General features: G+C 39.3%; 1 protein-coding gene and 2 long non-coding RNA genes across 3 annotated transcripts in view; 2 read left to right on the top strand and 1 right to left on the bottom strand.

The window, feature by feature from the left end:
• Positions 1–22,014, top strand: part of LOC149718047 (uncharacterized) — a 128,350-nt gene that overhangs the window by 72,851 nt on the left and 33,485 nt on the right. The window lies entirely within an intron of this gene.
• ttv (exostosin glycosyltransferase 1 ttv) overlaps positions 1–22,014 on the bottom strand; it is a 105,957-nt gene that overhangs the window by 67,105 nt on the left and 16,838 nt on the right. The gene's annotated exons all lie outside the window — the stretch shown is intronic.
• On the top strand, positions 9,987–12,625 carry LOC149718051 (uncharacterized). Its single transcript, XR_016368322.1, has 2 exons — positions 9,987–10,756; positions 11,071–12,625. It is a non-coding gene; the product is annotated as an uncharacterized LOC149718051 (long non-coding RNA).

Genomic DNA, 22,014 nt, shown 5'->3' with positions numbered 1-22,014 from the left:
TATTTTTCCTACGCGTAACCCCCACCCCCCTCCCCGAGTCCCTTCCCCTCGGGGGAGTTTGATATTTATTTTGGAACGTGATACGTCGGCTTTTATCCCTTAATCAATTTTTAGAGTACTCGGTAATTATTTATTAAAGTTGTTCCTCTTTTGATAAAGTAAACGCGAGTATACGCTTTCTATGGCCCTAATTCAAAGCGAAGAAAGCTAAACTTTGGATTTTCCGTTTTTACTCTAAAACATATTCTTTGATTTTGATTCTCAATTTTACGAGCCAAGGCCTAAGACGCTTTTAAAAATGCAGTTGCTGCTAATTAGCGTATAATGTCTACCCACGCGCGCGCCTTTCACGTACATTATGCAAATATACTTGGCCTAGTTTAATAAATTAAGTCTCTAGTTGTATAGCGGGCCGTCGATCAATCTGTTTCTGCAGGCAGATGGTAAAAAGCTCGCTGCCTTCGATGATCTGCTGTAAGGCGCGGGGGTTCGAGTTGCTCAAATGAGTTTTCTCAAATCCTGATCACGTCCCGTCAATCGTAAAATAAAAATTCCCAGTACTGCCAAAACGGTTTACTTAACCAACACTCGACCATATTGTTCTCAAACACACAGACCCAACAAAGTAAAGACTTTATAGATACGACCCAAAGTCCATCAATTGAAGTTACTTCATTTTATTTCAGTTGAAAGACTTTCGCTATATTTTTCAAATAAAAAAGAATTCTGACACCCACCGTAGTAGGAAGATAGTAAAAAATTGTAAGTTAGTGTGGGTAGCTTTAAAACGATTTCCATTTAATAATGGAGGAAGTGACGTCACCCGTATAGCGGACAGGCTCGCGTAGGATTCCCTCTAAAGCCGGGATGACACCACGCGTAATCTCCCCCCCCCCCCACGGTAACCTTTAGTATACACCGTCAATGGATATATTCCGGCATCGTTGTGGGTTGGGGCTTTGGGAAGAAAACCTTCAAACAGCGTGACAAGTAACGCGCCAGACTGTACTTTTATGTACTAAAAAATCGTATCAGGTTCTTTGGCGCCGGCCGTTACACGGAGTTGGTGAAGTTGTAAAAGGCCCTGTTTAAGAAATGTTTTATAGCTTGACATTGGAACTCGATTAACTTTGTACTGTCAAACGAACGAACCAAATTTGAGAACGAGTTTGAAAATTTGCTTCTATAGGTTTTATTAAGGGCGCGATTAAGGGATTGTTGGTGGTTTTCTAATAACTTTGGGTTGATTGGTTTGAATCGGATATGCTGGTGGGTAGGTAGGTAAGAAAAAGGTTATTCTATGGTGTTTCATCTTTCGCGTAATACGAATAGAATAGAAGTGACCTCTTTTTTAAAATCCCGTGATTCAGAATTGCCATTTAAGGAGGCAAATCTTGTTTCCGCGGCCTGCCCTTCTATAGCCCCATATAGCTTTGATTTTAATTCCGGGGGGCAAATATTTCTTTTCTCGATCTTATCGGGCGCGACTCTTCTGTCAAAACAGCCCCTATCGTATGTTTAGCTTCAAAACTCGCAGCTTTTGGTTTTTAAAACAGGGATGTCAGAGCTACTAGACGATATGGTTAAAGCTCAGGATTGTATCGGTTAATTCTTAGCTACGCCGCAGCCAGAAACGAGGATATTTTTCAGGCCCGAACCATTTCAGCCGCGGGAATCGCGCAAGGGCTGATGGAATGTGTTAAAACGAAGGGCATTAACGCTATACCATATTTGGGGGCCCCAACGAAATGAAAATATTTTTGGGACCTCTCATAAAATGCCAAATTTTGCGCGAAACTCTATGGTAAGAGGCGCCGCGCGCTTTCTTTGGATAACCCCTGAAGGTCGGGGTTATATAAGATTTTATCCCTATTTTGACAATATTTTAACGTCATAGACACAGAGCCGCGTCTAGTACTTGAAGGCTTTTGTTATTTTTATCTTTTCAAGCTCTAGAAATCAATTAATTTTCGGGCTCGTCACCGACGAGAAGAGTTGAGGAGACGGGTTCGGAATTTCGAGTATTTAGAGACGCTATAAATCCAACGATTAAATTTAATATAAAGAAAATAAAGCTTACGTCAAGGAAAATTTATTTCTTTATACCAAAAAAAGGCTGAAAAAAAAAACGTATTTCTTTGGTTAATTCCGATCATGATGTCGGGAGGATTAACTTATGTCGGGGAATGAAGGAGGCAATAAAAAAAGTGGATCTTGCCCCGTGGCGAGATACGAGATACGTTCGGTGCTCAAGAGAACAATTTTTCTCATCTTTTGGTTTTATTCTAATAGCGAGGACAAACTTTGAGAGGCGCTTACTTAATTCTTCAGCATTTTGTCGACAAGGTTATAGGTTACCATCCGGGAATGTTAGCTATATTGGGTAGGGGCAAAGACGCTCCTGAAACCTAAAATAGTCCTAAAAATCACTTTTTCCCTCCGTAATTCGGTTACAACTGCGGGAAAAATGTCTAAAGACGTATTTGCGTGCAGCGTGGGGGGAGGCATTTTATACCGTTATATTTGGTGGGGGGGGGGGCAAACGGACTTTGAAAGAGAGGTGTCGACAAAATTTTATCCCGGCGACAAAGCCTTCCAACTCACCCCCCCCCCCCGGGGCCCGGTTTTTGGTCGATCGGCCGTAAGAATCACGTGATCAAGGATCGATCAGTCTTTATTAGAGCGTGGCGCACGCGAATCTAACCCTAAAGACACGTTAACGCCACCACGACACGTGATAGAGCCTCCTCCTTTTCTTTCTTTGGCGACCTACAAGCTGCCCGGGCTTTTTACGTTCCCGGCCCTGAAACGGACGGCCCTTGCCGACCAGAAAAAAGATCCCTGGTAATCCGTAGATTTATTGTTAGCTGCGGAAAGAGCCTCGATGAAGCGGCGCGACAATTTGTTGGCCAGAGATCACATTTTTCAAAGTATTTGTTGAAACGCAGCTTCCGCTAAATATATATGTTTTAAGAAGGGTCGGGTATCTTTGGAAATTTGCAGGCCTTTCTATAGCTGATTGCGATTTTCCTTACGTAACTTAGATAAGCGGAGGGGTCACTCACTCGTGGATAGCGTTTATCTGAGAAGAAAAATTAATTCTTCGGGATGAACGGCGACACTAGGTATAAAATATCACCGCGCTAACTATCGAATTACCACTTTTTTGGCATCTGTGTCGCGAACCGAGTTCGATATATAAGTCGTCGATACTAAAAGGATCCGATGTTTCTCTCTCCCTCTCTCTCTCTTTCTCTTTCTCTTTTTCTCTCTGGCTAGAGAGAGAGAGAGAGAGAGAGCGAGGAAGGACGGGATAAGGAAAGAGAGAGGTTCGTGTCGGCCGAAAGATGATGATGACAAAAAGTAGACATTTTTCGTTTCACGGGCCACTAGTCGGCGCTATCGGCCAGCAGAATTCCGAGAGACGTCATAACAATTTGTTTTCGCGTCATCTATCACCATTGCTTACGAGGCCAGCCTTCCTCTCGGGCCCCACTCTCTCTCTTCCCATGCAGGCCCGGACGGACCCAGTGTGGTCTGGACGAAAAGACTTGGCTTCGAGCCAGTAACCTATAGCCCTAGTATTCCGAATAAATAAGACATCTCTCGAAAACGGCCTAGCCCTGATAAATATACTGCTGATATAAATCAGGCCTTTTATTACCCTATAACGTTTGAGCGGTTTGAAAAAAAAATGTTTCTACCGAAAAACCCTTTCAAATGATGATTTCTTTCCCCGTTCAAACATTATGGTAATTAAGAGAAATTATGCACGTAATTTATAAACTCGCCTATTCGTAGACTGAAGTTTCAATCGCGATTTTACCGCGTAAAAATCGATGAATGTATATCTCCGTTAGAAAGACACGGGTCATAAGGCCATCGATTCGAAATCAATAAGGCTCTAGAGCTGGCAGTTTCGACCTTTAACGAGTTATTTGCCAATTATTCTAGCTCTATTACGTCTCTCGGGGGGGAGAGAGGGGGGGAGATTTGAAAGAATGCTCCGCGGTACTTTAACATTTTTTATTCGCCCTGAAAATCAACAATAAGACGCCGTTACTCGAAAGAGTGTTTATCTAAATGGAAAGGCCCATTACATAAAGAAAGGGGGCCCAAAATGGGCCCATTCATTCCATATATACAATCTAATCGCGCGCCGCGCCAAAACTTGCTTGGAGATTTCCCCATTGGCAACGAAAAGATAAATATGTCCCGACAACTATTTCGTGGGTCTCTTGTTGAATGCGTGTGTCCTTATCCTGGGGGCGCTGAAGATTTTTGTTGGGCCCATGCAGTGTGGGCGCTCTATATAGCAGTTAGATAGCGCGCCTTCTTATCTGTTTAGAAACGCCAAGTCCGAAGCAATTTCGTGTTCCTAACGATAGTTCGAAGGTCAACCTCTCTCCGTTTGCTTGTTAGGTGGGCGTCGGAAGTGTGTACTATCTCTTATTATCGGGGGGTTTTTTAGAGTACCACCACCGCAGCTCCGTGTGTAGGCTCTAAGAGAAATGGCAAGGATGCCTTTCGTGATCTCGACAATTGATTAAGAATAAAATGAATTCGTTCAATCTGTTTTATAAAGAATTAAGAATAATTAGGGTTTCGTTCAAACTTATTTCCGAAGATATTAGCGCTGTAGAAACCCAATACCAATCTTATTTGGCGTAAATGTCCTAGTGAAACTAAAAGCCTTCAAACATTTATTAAATGTCAGAAGGGTATAATTGAAACTTTGACATTTCCGAGTCGCGTCCTTCCATCAAGGGTTAATGAAACTTTTTCAAAATCAGTTAAAAACGTCAGTGTAGTTGACTTTTCGCCCGGGGGGAACATATTGGTCGGGGTTTAAGAAAAATAAACAAACTATTGAAAGGCCTAGGCTGCAGTTTGACGGCTCTATCAATCTGAACAGCTAGAACTCCCAGAGTCCGAAAAGTACGTGTTTGTGTGTGTGAGCCATGGACCTTCATGGCTCTAACCTTTCCTTTATAGCATCTCTCTCTCTCTTCCTCTCTCTTTGGAAAAGCAAATATTGCTATAAACCTCTAATAATAACAGAAAAGCGCTCTTTGAAGTTTTCTCTCCAATATTCTCCTCGATGTATAGATCAAAAACACCTTATCTGTTTGGCCTTTTAAAAGATGAAATATACTTGGTTTTTGCTCGCTGGCTGGCTGCTGGGATGGAATGCTTTCTGGATAGTGGATAGATTCTCCTTTTTACCCCTTTTTGAAAAATGGCGCCATTCTATTTTCAATCGCTTCTGAAAAATCAGACTCTGGCGCCTAGATTGCGTTTCTGAGCAAACACCCTTTGACGCCGGGCACCCTTTCTCGCCCTCGCCGTCTTTAACTTCCTTTTGGCCCCAACCACCCTTCCCTCCCCCCCTCTTGGCCGAGGATAGTTTTGCAACCGCAAATACAAACTTCTCCTTCGCCTCTCTCAGACGACAATTTCGAAGCTGGCTCCCAGCCTTATTGCAGGCTTGATGTTTGGACTAGAACCATGCAGTCCTTATATCATCGCTGCTTGCTAGGAAGTTCCCAGGCTTTTCTTCACGCCCCCCACTCCCCCGACTTTGGGCCCGCGGGTCTTAGCTCCTTTTTGACGATAGGTCGTCGTCGAGAAGCCAGAAATCAAGCAAGGCCCGAGAGCTCTTTGACTAGTCTTTACCAATGTAAATAAGAAATCCCTATGATTTTTATTTCGCCACGCAAAATATTGTTTTAACCTTTTTGGGAAGTCCAAGGTTTTCGGGTTAGTCCTTTTTCACCCCCACCAATTCGGCTGGCTTTGCCCGTTTACAAACATTAAGTGTGTTTGACGTTAGTGGCGAGGGGGTAGACGCTCTGGATCTCTGTGTACACCTGAGTTCAAAAGAGTTCAGAGTTGAAAGCCTTCGGAACTTACAGTTCAGCTTTGACAGTACATTGAGTTCAAGACATATTGTACACCTGAGTTCTCAAGTGTCTACCCCCTCGGTAAGAGATAAGGCAACGAACGGACTAAGCAATGCCCACTTTCCGAGGGGCTTTCTGCAAAATAGTGGGGGGTTTTCAGTTGGGTTTCGTCGGTCTTGTTGGAATTTTATTATTTCTTGGAAATGAAAGTCAGCCCTATTGAATATTTCTGGTAAAAAATGCGGGAGGGAAGATAGAGCTGAATAATACATGTATTAGGGTTTTTGGAAAAGGCAATATTCTTGTTTATTTAAGCTTTGAATAGCGATCGGCGGCATCCACGCGTGGTCCTAAAGCCAGCCAAAGATAGACCACCGCGTTTTGAAATTTAAAAGATCGCTTATGTAAACTTTTAAGGCTCTCCCCACCCCCCTAAAAGCCCCCTATATACCTACAATACCAAGGAATCAGGCCCGAAAAAGAAAGTCTCTCTCTTATTTTGGTAAGCCGTGGCGGTGATATTTTTAGTATAAGTTTGTAACTATAAGTCTAAACAACCCGGATAAATATTTTGCCACGAGCTTCGACTTCTATCCGCGGGATCATCCAAAGTGATGGGACTTTGTAATCCCGGCATAAACTTATGTCAGAAATCGAAGGAAAAATATCGGAAGAAACTTTAGGCATGCACGGTGTCCCCCCTGGGCGACGTATACCACGACGGCTATCCCCGAATGTCTCCGAAGGGGTCAAAGAAGAGCGGAATTTCCGCAAGGAACAGGAAAAAATCAGAATTCGTTTCTCCGGATGCAAATTTTTATATTTTTTTCGATTTTTTTTTTTTTACTTCTCGTCGAGGAAACGGGGTTTGGGGGGAGGGGGAGGGAATTCCGCCCAATAATAGAAAGAGGCTGCGGAAGATAGGGGGGGGGGTTATGGTGGGCGCCACCACCTATTGCCCGGATTGTTGCGTCTGTCGCGATAAATCGATCCGATGTTTCAGGGGATGAATGCCCGAGACTTTCTTAGCACCTTTTAGCCTATGACTTTTTGAATTGTAGAGCTTGTAAAGATTCCTAGTTATAGCTCGTTTTGAGTAAAGTCGCCATCTTATCCAAGTTACGGGGGTATGCCCCCCAGCCCCTATGAAAGAAAACGTCGATCGTATCTTGCCAATATATAACGGGGGGGTCAAAAGAAAGCTTTTTTCCCCACTCTCTCTTACGTACGAGCCGGTTGCTTAGCTGACCGAGGCTTAGGGTTAGCTTTCGATCGAAACTTGCATTAAAAGTTATATGATTGACTAAGATTGATATTAGTTTTTTTAAAAGTGCCGCGTCGGCTTATCGATGTTCCGGAGGGAGGGAAGGGAGGCGGTTCTTTTAGCTTGTATCAATGCGCGCACACCATCCTGCGTGGCCCTTATTCCCATCAGGGTCCTGCCTGAACCCTGTCGCAACAGTGTCACTCTATTTGATCGGTGTCCTCGCGAAAAACACGACGTCCAAAAAGCCTTTTTAGCGAATTTTCGTATTATTATAATTTTAGCCGCGTGTTATACTCTGCCTTTTAACGTTTGACAAGCTTTCAAATATTAAATTCTGATTTTAAATTGCTTATTTAAGAAAAGGAACTCGACAGTATAAAGACTGAGGAACTTATTCGATTTTCACGGGGAAAGCAAAGGAGCCACTTTGAATTTGCTAGTTTGTCTGTCAATCGATACGAAATTCACGCCACCAATTTACCCTCTCTCTCTCTCTCTCTCTTAACCATTGTATTTTAGGATTTAGTTACTAAACAATGTAATAATCTCTCCCATAGGGGGGGGGAGAAGTTGTGACGGACTCTATAGTTTGCTCGGGCACAGCCGGTAAGGCTCCTAGCTTAAATGCCATAAAGAAAATAAGAATAGATAAGAAAATAAATAGTTCCGGAAGATGTATGTTGCAATGGCGGGCGGCGCCAAACGAAAAAGGAATTTACCCCCCCCCCCTTTCTAAGTTAAAACACAAAGATTCCCCACGTACTCTCTTTTTAAAAAGCAACGAAATCTGTAGGAAGAATTTTACGAGTCTAGAGACCCCGTCGAAAGAAAGAAAGAAAGAGAGAAAGAAAGTGGTGGGCGTACGTGAAAGAAATTGCATTAGAGATGGGAAACTAGAGAAGAAATCTTTCCAGATTTTTCTAGTAGGTTTGAAAGAAAAGGGAACGTTAACTCGCTCGAGATAAAAATTATCTTCCTTCTTCCTTCGTTTTTTCTTAGGCGCGGTGTATTACTTGAAATCTGGCTTTCAATCGTTTAATCGCCAACAATTAAGCCTTTGTTCGAAACGTTTAGGACGCTATCTTTTCTATATTTTTTTCTTGTACTCTCGTCTGACTGACACTTTTTCACTTCTGGCGCGAAGATTATTTTTAGACATTGCGTGCCTGGCTTCTTGGAGAAAAAGAAGGGCCTCGCCGTATTTTGAAACACGCCGACTATGCTAGCTTTTTCCCGTTTTCAAAGAAACGGAAATGTTTAGCGAAACACGGGAAAATATCTATACCTTCTTTGACCTATATTCGCTTACAAAATAGACCTCTCAGGTACATTCTCTTATTGTATACTGATAATCATGTAGGTGTATTATAAAACCTTACAATCTCTTTACAACTAAAAGGTAAAAATTACCTATTCTCTATGAATTTATATTACTTAAGCTAGAAAAGCTTCCGATTTAAAAAATGAATATCCTTAATGCTTTTATATTTGAGTCGTCCATACTCCGCTCCTAGAGAAACGTGGCTTTTAAACTTTAAAGTTTCAAAAGTTTTCGTATATAAAATCTTAATACGATCAACGGAAAAACAAAGTAAATGAGGGGGCCTAGTTGCTCGTTTTAGTTGCCCGAGAGCTCCATGCACAAACATAAATTTCGCATCATCGTTCTTAAATTAGAGCGGGTCTTATGAATATTCAAAAGGACGTACTCTCTTGACCACTCTCTCTCTCTCGCTTAGTGGAATATCAAATTTATTAAAGGGGCTGGCGTGGTCGGTGCAACTCGTCACCTTGTTGTTTTTAATCCCTCTACCTCTTTGCTGCTAACTCGGGCTGCCTTTATCGCTTTAAACTTGTACTGACGTGTTATAAAACTTCAACGGCGCATATATATAGTTACTTCCGCTTTTAAGAAAGAATGTCGTGTCCCGCGCTCTTCTTCGTAACAAGGAGCCAGGCATTTCGAAGCCAAGTCTTAAATCGAGAGTTAATTAAGCTGGAGTGCAACTCGTAACCCGTTTCTTTCCTCGCTCTTCCTCCTATTTCTCGGATTACATCAATACCAGAAAGGAGTTATCTCGCGTCATATCCTTAACAGTTGGTTTATTAATTATTTTTTCAAATCAACGTCAATCAGAAATTTCTTTCTGTCGGCGTGAAATATCTCGAGTGATAAAATCTTGTTAGAAACTTTGGTAACGCGATACAATTGATAATGGAAAGATTAACTATACACCTTTATGATGCAATTTCGCCTCGGGACATGACGCGTAACGTTTAGACCAACCCTATCGCGCCATTCCACGCACCGTCCTCAAGTTACCTTAACGACTGACCCTCAAACCCCCTCCGATAGATTTTTTGTAATGAATTTTCCTCGTTCGTTTTTATTTTTGCAATGACGCAAATCCCAATCGACGCGAGTTTCTTCAATTTTTCCTTGAATATTCGCTTTGGTAAGCGGGCTCTTATGCTAAATTGGTATTTCAACCCTCGAGGAAGGAGCGAATGCATTCTGGGAGGAAGGCGTCGTATATACGTCAAAGATTCGACTATAGGCCTAATGATAATAAAACAATCTAAAGGAGGCCTGCAATCGAATTGACGTTATCTAGATTTCTCGCTCTATTATTAAGGTTTGCCAAGTACTTTCTTTTATCTAACGACCAAAACGAAACCTCTTTTTTTCTTTCACTCACTTTTTCTTTTGCCCAACTCGAATAACGACAGTCTTTAGACATCGATAAATAAATTTGAAAATGACGTCGAATATTAAACACGTAGCTCGAGGTTCGTAAGGCTGCTAGCTGGTTCCCTCAAGGGGTTATTCTAGGAGAGCGATAGCTCTCTTAGATAAGACCTCATACCGACTTTAATGTATAAGGATGGTTTTTTGATTGGTTATAACTTTTTTTGTATCGTATTAACTGCTTTGAAAAAATTCCACAGAACTACAATTCGGGCCCTCAATATGTGGTTAAAATTTCAAGAAGATCCACCCATTAGTTTATTGTATAAAAAATAAAGTTGCTAAGGGTGGTTTTCATTTCCATAAAATTAATCAGCCCTTTTGGTGAAAAAGTTAAATTTTCCCATAGAAATAACATGGAGTTTTTTTCAAATTTAGCCATTTTGTGGCCACCCTTTTGAAATGAAATATTCGTTTGTTACGTTTGGGAACGGTTTTATATCAAAATTTAAACCTTTTTCTAGGACCATTTTTAAGGTTTTTGAGAAAAATTAATTTTAAGTATGTTTAATTTTAAATTTTAAAAACTACCCCAATCTGCGATATTTTAGCATGGATACGCTGTTTCATTGGTAAATATCAGCGCGACCAATATTGGCCTTTTTTTACGTATAGTTGCGTCATAATAATCCGATTGTTTTTTCTTAATGCCTTTTGGTTGAAATGGCCTATCGATAGTGAGATAAGACTGCTTTAATATTGCCGCCGTGACAAATTACCCCGTTTGTGGCCGCCATTTTTTTAAGGGGAAAAAAATTTGAGAGTGGGTCCTTTTTCGTTGCCATTTTCATATTTTTTGAGGATTTGCTCATGGATGGATTTTAAATATAATATAAAGTAGGTTTCAAGCTTTAATATAAGCCTAATTTCATAGTTTTCCACCTTTTTATTGTCCCACAATCTATTTCTAAACTTGGCACTTTCTTTAAGGCGGTGAAATTGCGCTAAGCCTTGGCTTACCTTTAATTTTTGCCATTTATAAAAATGTTTACCTCTTGTTGTTACTTCGCCTTCTCGTATCGTCGTGTTTTTAAAGTTTAGACTTTGAAAGTAGTGCTTAGTTTTCTTAAATATTACTTAATTGTATAAAATTTCAATATTATAATTGCCTAAAACGTCCGTATTAACGAATTCAATGTTTTTTGTTGAAGGGACGCGCCTTGCATTTGAATTTCGTTCCCTCGAAACTACCCCCTTTAAGAGACCGGCCGCCGGAGGCTTTTTCTTCTACGCCCTCTCGGTCGCTCGTTCAGCCCCGATTCCCCCGAAAACAGCTGTAGTGACTCTGTTATTTACCAAAAATGTATGCGGTCAGTGTGTTGTTTTTGCATTTTAATGCTTCTAATCGTGGTGCACGTCGAGGTTTACGAATCCAACGTGTGTTGCGTAATGAAAATCAAGGGTGGATACTATATGATCTAATGATCTATGCTTTAAAAGGAATTTGACGGCGACAGTCATGCAAAAACGGTATTAGGCCTTGCCAAAAGTTGACCAAGCTATAGTGAGCCTTGTCAGTCAATGATATAAGAAATTGACCCTCGGATATCCTCTGACTAGGAGATGGTTATAAAGTTACTAACTCTCGATTTTGGAGGTAGATACTGTCTAGTGACACTTAAAGTAACGACTTAATCTTATAAACAGACTAACATCATAAGCCCATATCGTAAATTCACCGATGTTGATATCTAAGCTTACTTGAAATACCAATACCAATTTTTTTAACTCAATGAATCTTAAATATCAACATCAAAAATTATCTTCTGAAAGAGATATCTACTTATATTCCATTCAAATTTCTCGCAACATTTCAAATTAACGAATAGAAATGTGCAAATGAAGTTCTAACTGATTAATTGGGCAAATTGCTATATTGGTCACCATTACCGATCGCAGATAGATTTGCGCCCTTCAGTAGTGTTTATTATGCTTGTGAAATGGTAAGCGAAATCTGTGATTAAAGTTTAAAATAGACATGAGCAAAAAGGGCTTTATTCATATCAACTCGATTACCGAATATCTAAATTTGACTAAAATTAACAAAATATTCCCTTCATGGTTAAAAATCTTGTTTGAAGCAGCAAGCCATCTAATCCTTGTTTGCCTTCTTTTGAAAAAAAATAATAGGTTGATACCTCTTTCAGTAGATTATTCATTCATATTTCAGTTTCATTGAGTTTAAAAAAAATTAGTTCCACCATTGGTTAATTTTCAATATTGACCAATCGACAATCAAAAATTTTAATAACTAAATTACAAAGACCGGTTCAAAACCATATTAGTTTTGAAACGATTAAATTATAATTTTAAACATATATACTAGTTAATTCCTCGTAGGTAATTAGTTTATTTCCTTAGTGAAATTAATGCTGAATATTATATACACAAAGTAAATAATAAATTAACTTCTAAAATTTAAATGTAAAGTGTGTGCATTATTTCCCGATTAATAAAAGATATCCACCTATTTTCATTCAAATTAATTACTAATTTGTGGATAATGGATAGAAAATGTCGAGCTCTAATTGCGATATAGCTAAAATCAATCCCACGGGCTAATTATATTACAATATAACCTTTGCCCTATGTTTACTGTTTTGAATTTTATTTGTAAAATTTAAAACATAAAATAGTATTACAATTTTTTTTAATTAAATAATTATTAATAAATTTCAATAAAATAAATTCTGGTTAAATACATAACACTACTTTTTATTAATTTTCTGAAATTATCAGAGCTAAATATGAAAGACACATATTTAATTGCTCTCATTTCGACACAACTGCAACCGTATAGATTTATTCATTTAATAACATTTCTCATTTCTAATTATTTAAATTCAAAGGGCTGTATTAACTTTTAAAGGTGAAAACCCAGCTGACTTAGAAGTAAAAAAATACCAGGCTGCCAGGCTGTCTCTTTACACAACAGAGTTGGCCATTCTCGCTTATGAGAAATGAATCCTTGTCATATGCATCTCTGGACTTTAGGAGCTCCAGGACTCCCAACTGAATCAGGGTGGGAAATAGGGATTTTTTTAAAACTAGACATTGGGCCAGCGACCCCCTGCCCAGGAATAAATGAACTGGTCCATGACCATTGACCAGGGCGCGGCGTCTGCTAAACTAAAGAAGTGGGTAATTAAAATAGTTGAGATAATGTCTGGACCCTGGTTACCCTAGAATTTCCTTAGTGGTCCTGTGGACCACTGCTCACCCTTCGATTTAATTTTTAAACTGGTCATTTTCCCTGTGCCACCGCCTTATTTGCAACGCTGAACTGAAGATTTCTTTTGACCGGACCATAGCCTACTCGATCACGCGCAACACGTCGCAAGCATTGAGTTCAGAACATATATCCATGTCGCAAGCTGCTTGCGCTATAGCGCGAGTCAGGGTGGGAAATAAGGATTTTTTTAAACTGGACATTAGGCCAGAGCCCTCCTGACTTGGAATAAATAAACTAGTCCGTGACAATAGACCTTTTCACCGGTAGAGCGGGGGTGAACAGGGGGGGAAATTTCGAGAGGTGAGCATGCGTAGAAAGAATGTTTGGGTGCAGTGCAGTACTTTTAACCATTCCTTTTGCCTTATTTGCTACGCATTCGAGTTTATTTTTATAAAACAGTGTTTTATTACTTGTTGTAAAAGTATTAATTGAACTTCCGAGGTGAAATTTTATCGAATTCAATTGATAGACGTAAAATTAGGGAATTTAATGAAATTCTACTCACTAAATTGGGCGCCAAGGCTTACGAGCGTGTTATACGCAGCACTTTCGGCACGGCATCGGCGGTCATCGCCGATGATCCCATACCGTCGCCGAGGCTTAGTGAGTTTAACCTACTAGTATCAATGCACCGTTTCCATTAGAACTTAAACACTTTATTTCTTAACATGGTTTTAATTGTACTATCTCAGTTTTAAATACTAGGCATTTTATTTTAATATTGAATTTCAAAAGGTCTCCCATACGTCCATCGTAGTTTAGTTTACACGTTTAACTCCATAGAAGCGCTATAACTCATGCCCCCAAACATTGCAACTTCTCATGCGCGGCCCTTAAAGTGAATAGGCTAATTGGCCAGAGCACGTCGTCTGCTAAGCTAAGGAAGTGGATAATTAAAATATTAGAATTTTAATGTGTGGACTCTGGTTACCCTTGAATTTTTTAGTAGTCTCGTGGACCACTGACCCCCCTCCGATTTAATTTTTGAACTGTACCAGGCAATTTTTAAACTCGTCATTTGCCCTGTGTTACCGCCTTATTTCCCACGCTGGCGCGAGTTGCTTTGCGTTGTCGAGTGCGTGATGGAGCGGGCTATGCCTGGAGTCCCAACCCCCGTTACTTACTACCAAAATACCCACTAGCATAGCCCACTCGATCACGCTCTCTTTTCCCCGGCTACATATTTTGAAGAGGGCACTTTTTAGGCGTATTTATTAACAATCTTGGATCACCTTTGTGGACTTTTAGGGTAGCCCTTATAAACTGAGTCGGCATTGCCCTGACTATTTTGTGTTTAAGGTTTATAAGCTTAATATCAAACAGACGTTAGTTAATGCTACAAAAAAAGTTCGAAATTGATAATCTCGGATCGTCTTTGAGAAGTTTTAAGGATATCCGAATTTCATATTGGGCTTATGAAAAGTTTGAGCTAAAGGTTAAACAGACATAAATCAGCGTTTTAAAAAATTGTGTAAAACTGTCAATTTGGTCCTATTTGTGGAATTTTTAGGGGAGCGCCTCGCGTTTCAATAAAGGGTTGTAAAAAATTGTATTATGTTAATTACAATAAGAATACAAACTTTCAATGAGTTACGTTTTTATTTTTTGGAGTATCATTATAAATAAATGACTGATTGAGCTAAAGTTACGGTCCCCTTTTTATATGTTTCTGCTTAGTGTAGATTTTGAAAATGTAAAACAGTTTCTTAACAATCTTAATTAAAATGAAGACTGAAGGAGCAGATATTAATCAAAAATGTCTTGATTAGAATCAAGTCCTAAAAAGTATCGATAAGACTGAGGTTATCACTTGTCTGAAGGATCAGATATTAATTTTTCTTTTTAATTGAAACTTAAAGGCATGCTTAAGAAAAAAACAACGTTCCATTACCGTTTTCCGTTGAAATAACTTATTTTACAGGTAATCAATTTCAAAAATTTACTTATCTCGGGTTTTCGGGCACAATTCCATTCCCCCAAAACATTTTATCATTACATTAATTACTTTTGAGAGATAACGTGTCAAAATAAGCTTTAAAACAATAAAAAACTGAATGAGCGGTCTGTTTAGCCATGACCAAAACCTTCAAATCAGTGTTGCTAATGTTAGAAAGTGGATGTTCCCACTTCCATTTTAAAAATTTGCCGCATTTCCCACACCCCCTTTTTTACAGTCATATTTATCTGGACTATTTTATCATACTAAGTTTAATATGGAATATCACTCCGCATGGCTTTGACAATATGTACAAATGCTATAAAGCTTTAAAATTCTCAAAATATGCTTTCTTTTTTTTCAGTGCCAAACTTAAAATCACCGAATTTATTTCAAAATGTCGCTTGAAATTATTAAACCGGATAAAATTTTCGAAAATGCACTAATTTTAACTGTGCAGTTAAAATTAGTGCATTTTTGAAAATTTTGCACTATTAACCCTTGAACAGGAAAATTCCGACATTTGATTGATTTCGGAAAAATATTACTTTTTCCCCACAGAGCCTAAAACCAAACCTAAATCTCCCACGATGTGGGAAATTACCCACACATTGGCAACACTGCTTTAAAAACTTACAACAAGCACACTTTCGAGACATGTTCTGAACAAATTAGTGCTTAACCCTCTAATAGTACGACCACGGAGAATTGATGTAAACTGTAGTTGAAATATATTCATGTGCGACCTGTGGCACTGAATGGTCTCTAACCATTGTTTGAAACTAGAGAGAGAAATAGTGAGCAGCATTAATCATGTCCTGAGCTATGAGAATGAACAGTATGACTGTTGACTGAAGTACACTAGACATTACATCATTTTGCATAACCACGAGTAAAAATCTAACTGTCCCTACTTAATTTTCCGCCATTGTTTTAAAACGTATCCACTGCGAAGCATACCGGGCACAAATGAGGGAACCTTTTAAAACTCAATGTCATACACGTACTCTCTCAAAAGTAATTAATGTAATGATAAAATGTTTTGGGGGAATGGAATTGTGCCCGAAAACCCGAGATAAGTAAATTTTTGAAATTGATTACCTGTAAAATAAGTTATTTCAACGGAAAACGGTAATGGAACGTTGTTTTTTTCTTAAGCATGCCTTTAAGTTTCAATTAAAAAGAAAAATTAATATCTGATCCTTCAGACAAGTGATAACCTCAGTCTTATCGATACTTTTTAGGACTTGATTCTAATCAAGACATTTTTGATTAATTTATTAAGGATGAAAACTTTCCACTTTCCACTTTTTGGTTAATTCATATTTCACTCTCTTTTCTCTTAATTAGCTCGAAATTACGCAGCTAATTTCTATATATATATTTAAACAGAGCGAGTTTTGAGAACTAGACGCTCTCATTAAGGTAATTCGTCTCGACGGAATATTCCCTTTTACCTTAGAAGCTTCTCTCTCTCTCTCGCCCCCCCCTTTCATATTTGCTCTCTTCGCAGAGAGAGAGGTCAAGTTCCTGCCCCCCTTATCAAGCTCATTTTGAAAATTTCTCCTTCAAAATACGCCTTGTTCCGACGCAAAAATGAAAGGACCGAGAGATTTTATGGATAAATAAATTAGCGCAAGAGGAGATGACAGTTCGCGTTAATTTCAAACCAATCCGGCGGCGAGGGCTGCTTTAGGAAGAAAGGGTTAGGGCATCTTCGAAAATATATATCGTGACCGATACAACGTTAATGTAGGCAAAAAGAAATTTCAAATCTTGCAGTGATATGTTTGGTAAAAAATAAATAGACCCCCGGGGGGGGGGTAGTCGAGGGGGGGGTAAGCGGAAGTTTGAGCGATTTTTATCACGCGATTCTTTCAAAAAAAGGCTAAGCAGGTTCTTGTTGAAAAACACGCAAACACTTCTTTATTGTAAAATTACAAAAGAACCGATGCTTTTCGAAGGCAAACGGGGTCGAGTTAAACACGTTTTTAACTTTTCACGTTTTCGAGCTAGTTTTCTCGAGTTGACGTCATCATCTTTTCGCTTTACCAGCAGCTTTGAATCAGTGGGAAAAAATTAGTAGGGAATCAGTTGGGAAAAATTAGTAGGGAATCAGTTGGGAAAAAATTAGTAGGGAATCAGTTGGGAAAAAATTAGTAGGGAATCAGTTGGGAAAAAATTAGTAGGGAATCAGTTGGGAAAAAATTAGTAGGGAATCAGTTGGGGAAAAATTAGTAGGGAATCAGTTGGGAAAAAATTAGTAGGGAATCAGTTGGGAAAAAATCAGGAGAGAATCAGTTGGGAAAAAATTAGTAGGGAATCAGTTGGGAAAAAATTAGTAGGGAATCAGTTGGGAAAAAATTAGTAGGGAATCAGTTGGGAAAAAATTAGTAGGGAATCAGTTGGGAAAAAATTAGTAGGGAATCAGTTGGGAAAAAATTAGTAGGGAATCAGTTGGGGAAAAATTAGTAGGGAATCAGTTGGGAAAAAATTAGTAGGGAATCAGTTGGGAAAAAATCAGGAGAGAATCAGTTGGGAAAAAATTAGTAGGGAATCAGTTGGGAAAAAATTAGTAGGGAATCAGTTGGGAAAAAATTAGTAGGGAATCAGTTGGGAAAAAATTAGTAGGGAATCAGTTGGGAAAAAATTAGTAGGGAATCAGTTGGGGAAAAATTAGTAGGGAATCAGTTGGGAAAAAATTAGTAGGGAATCAGTTGGGAAAAAATTAGTAGGGAATCAGTTGGGGAAAAATTAGTAGGGAATCAGTTGGGGAAAAATTAGTAGGGAATCAGTTGGGAAAAAATTAGTAGGGAATCAGTTGGGAAAAAATTAGTAGGGAATCAGTTGGGGAAAAATTAGTAGGGAATCAGTTGGGAAAAAATTAGTAGGGAATCAGTTGGGAAAAAATTAGTAGGGAATCAGTTGGGAAAAAATTAGTAGGGAATCAGTTGGGAAAAAATTAGTAGGGAATCAGTTGGGGAAAAATTAGTAGGGAATCAGTTGGGAAAAAATTAGTAGGGAATCAGTTGGGAAAAAATCAGGAGAGAATCAGTTGGGAAAAAATTAGTAGGGAATCAGTTGGGAAAAAATTAGTAGGGAATCAGTTGGGAAAAAATTAGTAGGGAATCAGTTGGGAAAAAATTAGTAGGGAATCAGTTGGGAAAAAATTAGTAGGGAATCAGTTGGGGAAAAATTAGTAGGGAATCAGTTGGGAAAAAATTAGTAGGGAATCAGTTGGGGAAAAATTAGTAGGGAATCAGTTGGGAAAAAATTAGTAGGGAATCAGTTGGGAAAAAATTAGTAGGGAATCAGTTGGGGAAAAATTAGTAGGGAATCAGTTGGGGAAAAATTAGTAGGGAATCAGTTGGGAAAAAATTAGTAGGGAATCAGTTGGGAAAAAATTAGTAGGGAATCAGTTGGGGAAAAATTAGTAGGGAATCAGTTGGGAAAAAATTAGTAGGGAATCAGTTGGGAAAAAATCAGGAGAGAATCAGTTGGGAAAAAATTAGTAGGGAATCAGTTGGGAAAAAATTAGTAGGGAATCAGTTGGGAAAAAATTAGTAGGGAATCAGTTGGGAAAAAATTAGTAGGGAATCAGTTGGGAAAAAATTAGTAGGGAATCAGTTGGGAAAAAATTAGTAGGGAATCAGTTGGGGAAAAATTAGTAGGGAATCAGTTGGGAAAAAATTAGTAGGGAATCAGTTGGGAAAAAATTAGTAGGGAATCAGTTGGGAAAAAATCAGGAGAGAATCAGTTGGGAAAAAATTAGTAGGGAATCAGTTGGGAAAAAATTAGTAGGGAATCAGTTGGGAAAAAATTAGTAGGGAATCAGTTGGGAAAAAATTAGTAGGGAATCAGTTGGGAAAAAATTAGTAGGGAATCAGTTGGGGAAAAATTAGTAGGGAATCAGTTGGGAAAAAATTAGTAGGGAATCAGTTGGGAAAAAATTAGTAGGGAATCAGTTGGGGAAAAATTAGTAGGGAATCAGTTGGGGAAAAATTAGTAGGGAATCAGTTGGGAAAAAATTAGTAGGGAATCAGTTGGGAAAAAATTAGTAGGGAATCAGTTGGGGAAAAATTAGTAGGGAATCAGTTGGGAAAAAATTAGTAGGGAATCAGTTGGGGAAAAATTAGTAGGGAATCAGTTGGGAAAAAATTAGTAGGGAATCAGTTGGGAAAAAATTAGTAGGGAATCAGTTGGGGAAAAATTAGTAGGGAATCAGTTGGGAAAAAATTAGTAGGGAATCAGTTGGGAAAAAATTAGTAGGGAATCAGTTGGGAAAAAATTAGTAGGGAATCAGTTGGGGAAAAATTAGTAGGGAATCAGTTGGGGAAAAATTAGTAGGGAATCAGTTGGGAAAAAATTAGTAGGGAATCAGTTGGGAAAAAATTAGTAGGGAATCAGTTGGGAAAAAATTAGTAGGGAATCAGTTGGGGAAAAATTAGTAGGGAATCAGTTGGGAAAAAATTAGTAGGGAATCAGTTGGGAAAAAATTAGTAGGGAATCAGTTGGGGAAAAATTAGTAGGGAATCAGTTGGGAAAAAATTAGTAGGGAATCAGTTGGGAAAAAATTAGTAGGGAATCAGTTGGGGAAAAATTAGTAGGGAATCAGTTGGGGAAAAATTAGTAGGGAATCAGTTGGGGAAAAATTAGTAGGGAATCAGTTGGGAAAAAATTAGTAGGGAATCAGTTGGGAAAAAATTAGTAGGGAATCAGTTGGGGAAAAATTAGTAGGGAATCAGTTGGGAAAAAATTAGTAGGGAATCAGTTGGGAAAAAATTAGTAGGGAATCAGTTGGGGAAAAATTAGTAGGGAATCAGTTGGGGAAAAATTAGTAGGGAATCAGTTGGGGAAAAATTAGTAGGGAATCAGTTGGGAAAAAATTAGTAGGGAATCAGTTGGGAAAAAATTAGTAGGGAATCAGTTGGGAAAAAATTAGTAGGGAATCAGTTGGGAAAAATTAGTAGGGAATCAGTTGGGAAAAAATTAGTAGGGAATCAGTTGGGAAAAATTAGTAGGGAATCAGTGGGAGGCGGGGAAAGGGCCATAAAGGGTTTACGAAGGGTTTAGAGCCTTGGCTCAATTGGCTCTAGTTCGAGTGACTCGAAGATTCGGGGTTAACGCGCGGACGCCTACAAGATGTTACGGGGGGAATAAATCGTAAGGAAGCTTGCTGGCAAAGATAAAGAAGAGACGAGATAGGTAATCAGGCTTATGAAATATTACACCAACTTGGAATTTGGAAACATGCATTTGCGCGGACAAGTCACGTTACCCTAACTGTTAAAGAGATTGTTGTCGGTGGTGGCATATTGGTTATAACGTATCTTAGGACCAAAACTTTCGCGCCAACTTTGTAATTATTAAGTTGTATCGCGGAATCGTGCCAACCCGTCTTTGGTTAATGCTCGAGGCCAAAAGAAAATCCCGAAATAACACGCGAACGGTCAAGGATGGGGGGGGTGGGGGTGGGATTGAAGAAAAGGCCTAATAGATATTTAACATGAACGTTGAGCGAAACTTTCTTTTGGTTTTGGCTCGGAAACAAACCACACTCTCGTGGTAGGCGACGTCGTTTTATCTTAACCGCCACTGCAGCCCCAGTTATCCGCGGGGCCAATTAGATAATTTGTGGAAGGAAGATATATTAGGAGGGGGGGCGGTTCCTCCTAAATAACAGCGAGATGGGGGCGCCCCCACCCACACCGCCCAAGCTAGAAAACATTGACGAGAAACTTTTCTTCGTCTGTCTCTGCCTCGATCAATCTCCAGGCTCGGAAATCTGGCTCCCTCGCTCGCTCCTTGTAGATGCTCTTAGCTCTACACTACACTACTGTACACTACACACTACATGCATAGCTTGTAAAAAGGCCGTGCGCGCACGCATTGAGAGTGAGCGAGCCACGTTCGAGTCAAAGGCGTCTTTTAACGGCTAATTGAGTGAAAGGTTTTTATCTTTGTTTTTCTTTTAGCTTCCCCCTTTTTTTGTTTCCTCTTTTCTCGGGGATGCTGGGATGGGAGCGAAAAGTAAAAATTGTGGATTCCAGAGCAAACCATCGCAATTGCCGCCACCTCTTTTATCCTCCGTTTGCCGCGTACTGCAAAAAATAACTGGTCTAGCTAGTAATTGCAGTCTACAACAACAAGATCCTGCAAATTCAGACTAAGATATTTTAAAGTCACTGCATGCGAAAAGCGGCCGCATATGATAAACATTTTCACCATCGATATGCAATGTTTGGTGGGACCTTCGGCGATAGGGTAATTAAAACCGCTCAATTCTAGGCGATATAAAATGATCCGTCGATTTAAATAGCGTAGCGCGTCTACGTGTGCATTCAAGGTGGGATGAACCTATTTATTGTTAAGTTTCACTCTGACTTTGAGGGAGTGTTGGGTTCGGGTTGCGACTGTCTTAACGCGGAAGCCGGTGGTGCTAAGTATAGCTCGAGATCCTTATATCCCTCTTCTCGGTAATAAAATTTAAAAAAAAAACCAATTGAAGTTGCGGGATTTTCTGTTCCTTCTCGATTTTCGCTTCTTGGTAAAAACGAGGAAAGCATGGCAATAGCATCTCGGTGTCAAACTATTTTAGTCGGGCTTTGAGCGTAAGTAAGGAAGAAAGATCTGGCGACGAAATGGAAAACGATTAGACTGATTTTTTTTTTTTTTGTTCCGAAGTTGGTGGCGACTTGTCGTCCCCTTCGTCCTTAAGTAATGATTGAGACGAAATAAGTTTCTTTTCTTGGCTCTCTCTCTCTCTCTCTGGGTGAACAAAAAGGTTCGTCTTAATAGTCGTCGAGGATAAATCGAAATGGTTGTTGGAGCCTCCCCCAATATCGATATTACTTTTGTTCTCTTTCAATTATTTCCTGGAGGCCTAAATAGCTTCCAAATGCTCCCAAAAGTCAACGGGGGAAAGCG

Source organism: Phalangium opilio, unplaced genomic scaffold, assembly GCF_054372755.1.
Source record: "Phalangium opilio isolate 3A_F unplaced genomic scaffold, DU_Popi_V2 ptg000003l_1, whole genome shotgun sequence".
Taxonomy (NCBI): domain Eukaryota; kingdom Metazoa; phylum Arthropoda; class Arachnida; order Opiliones; family Phalangiidae; genus Phalangium; species Phalangium opilio.
This window is presented reverse-complemented; position numbering and strand designations above follow the sequence as displayed.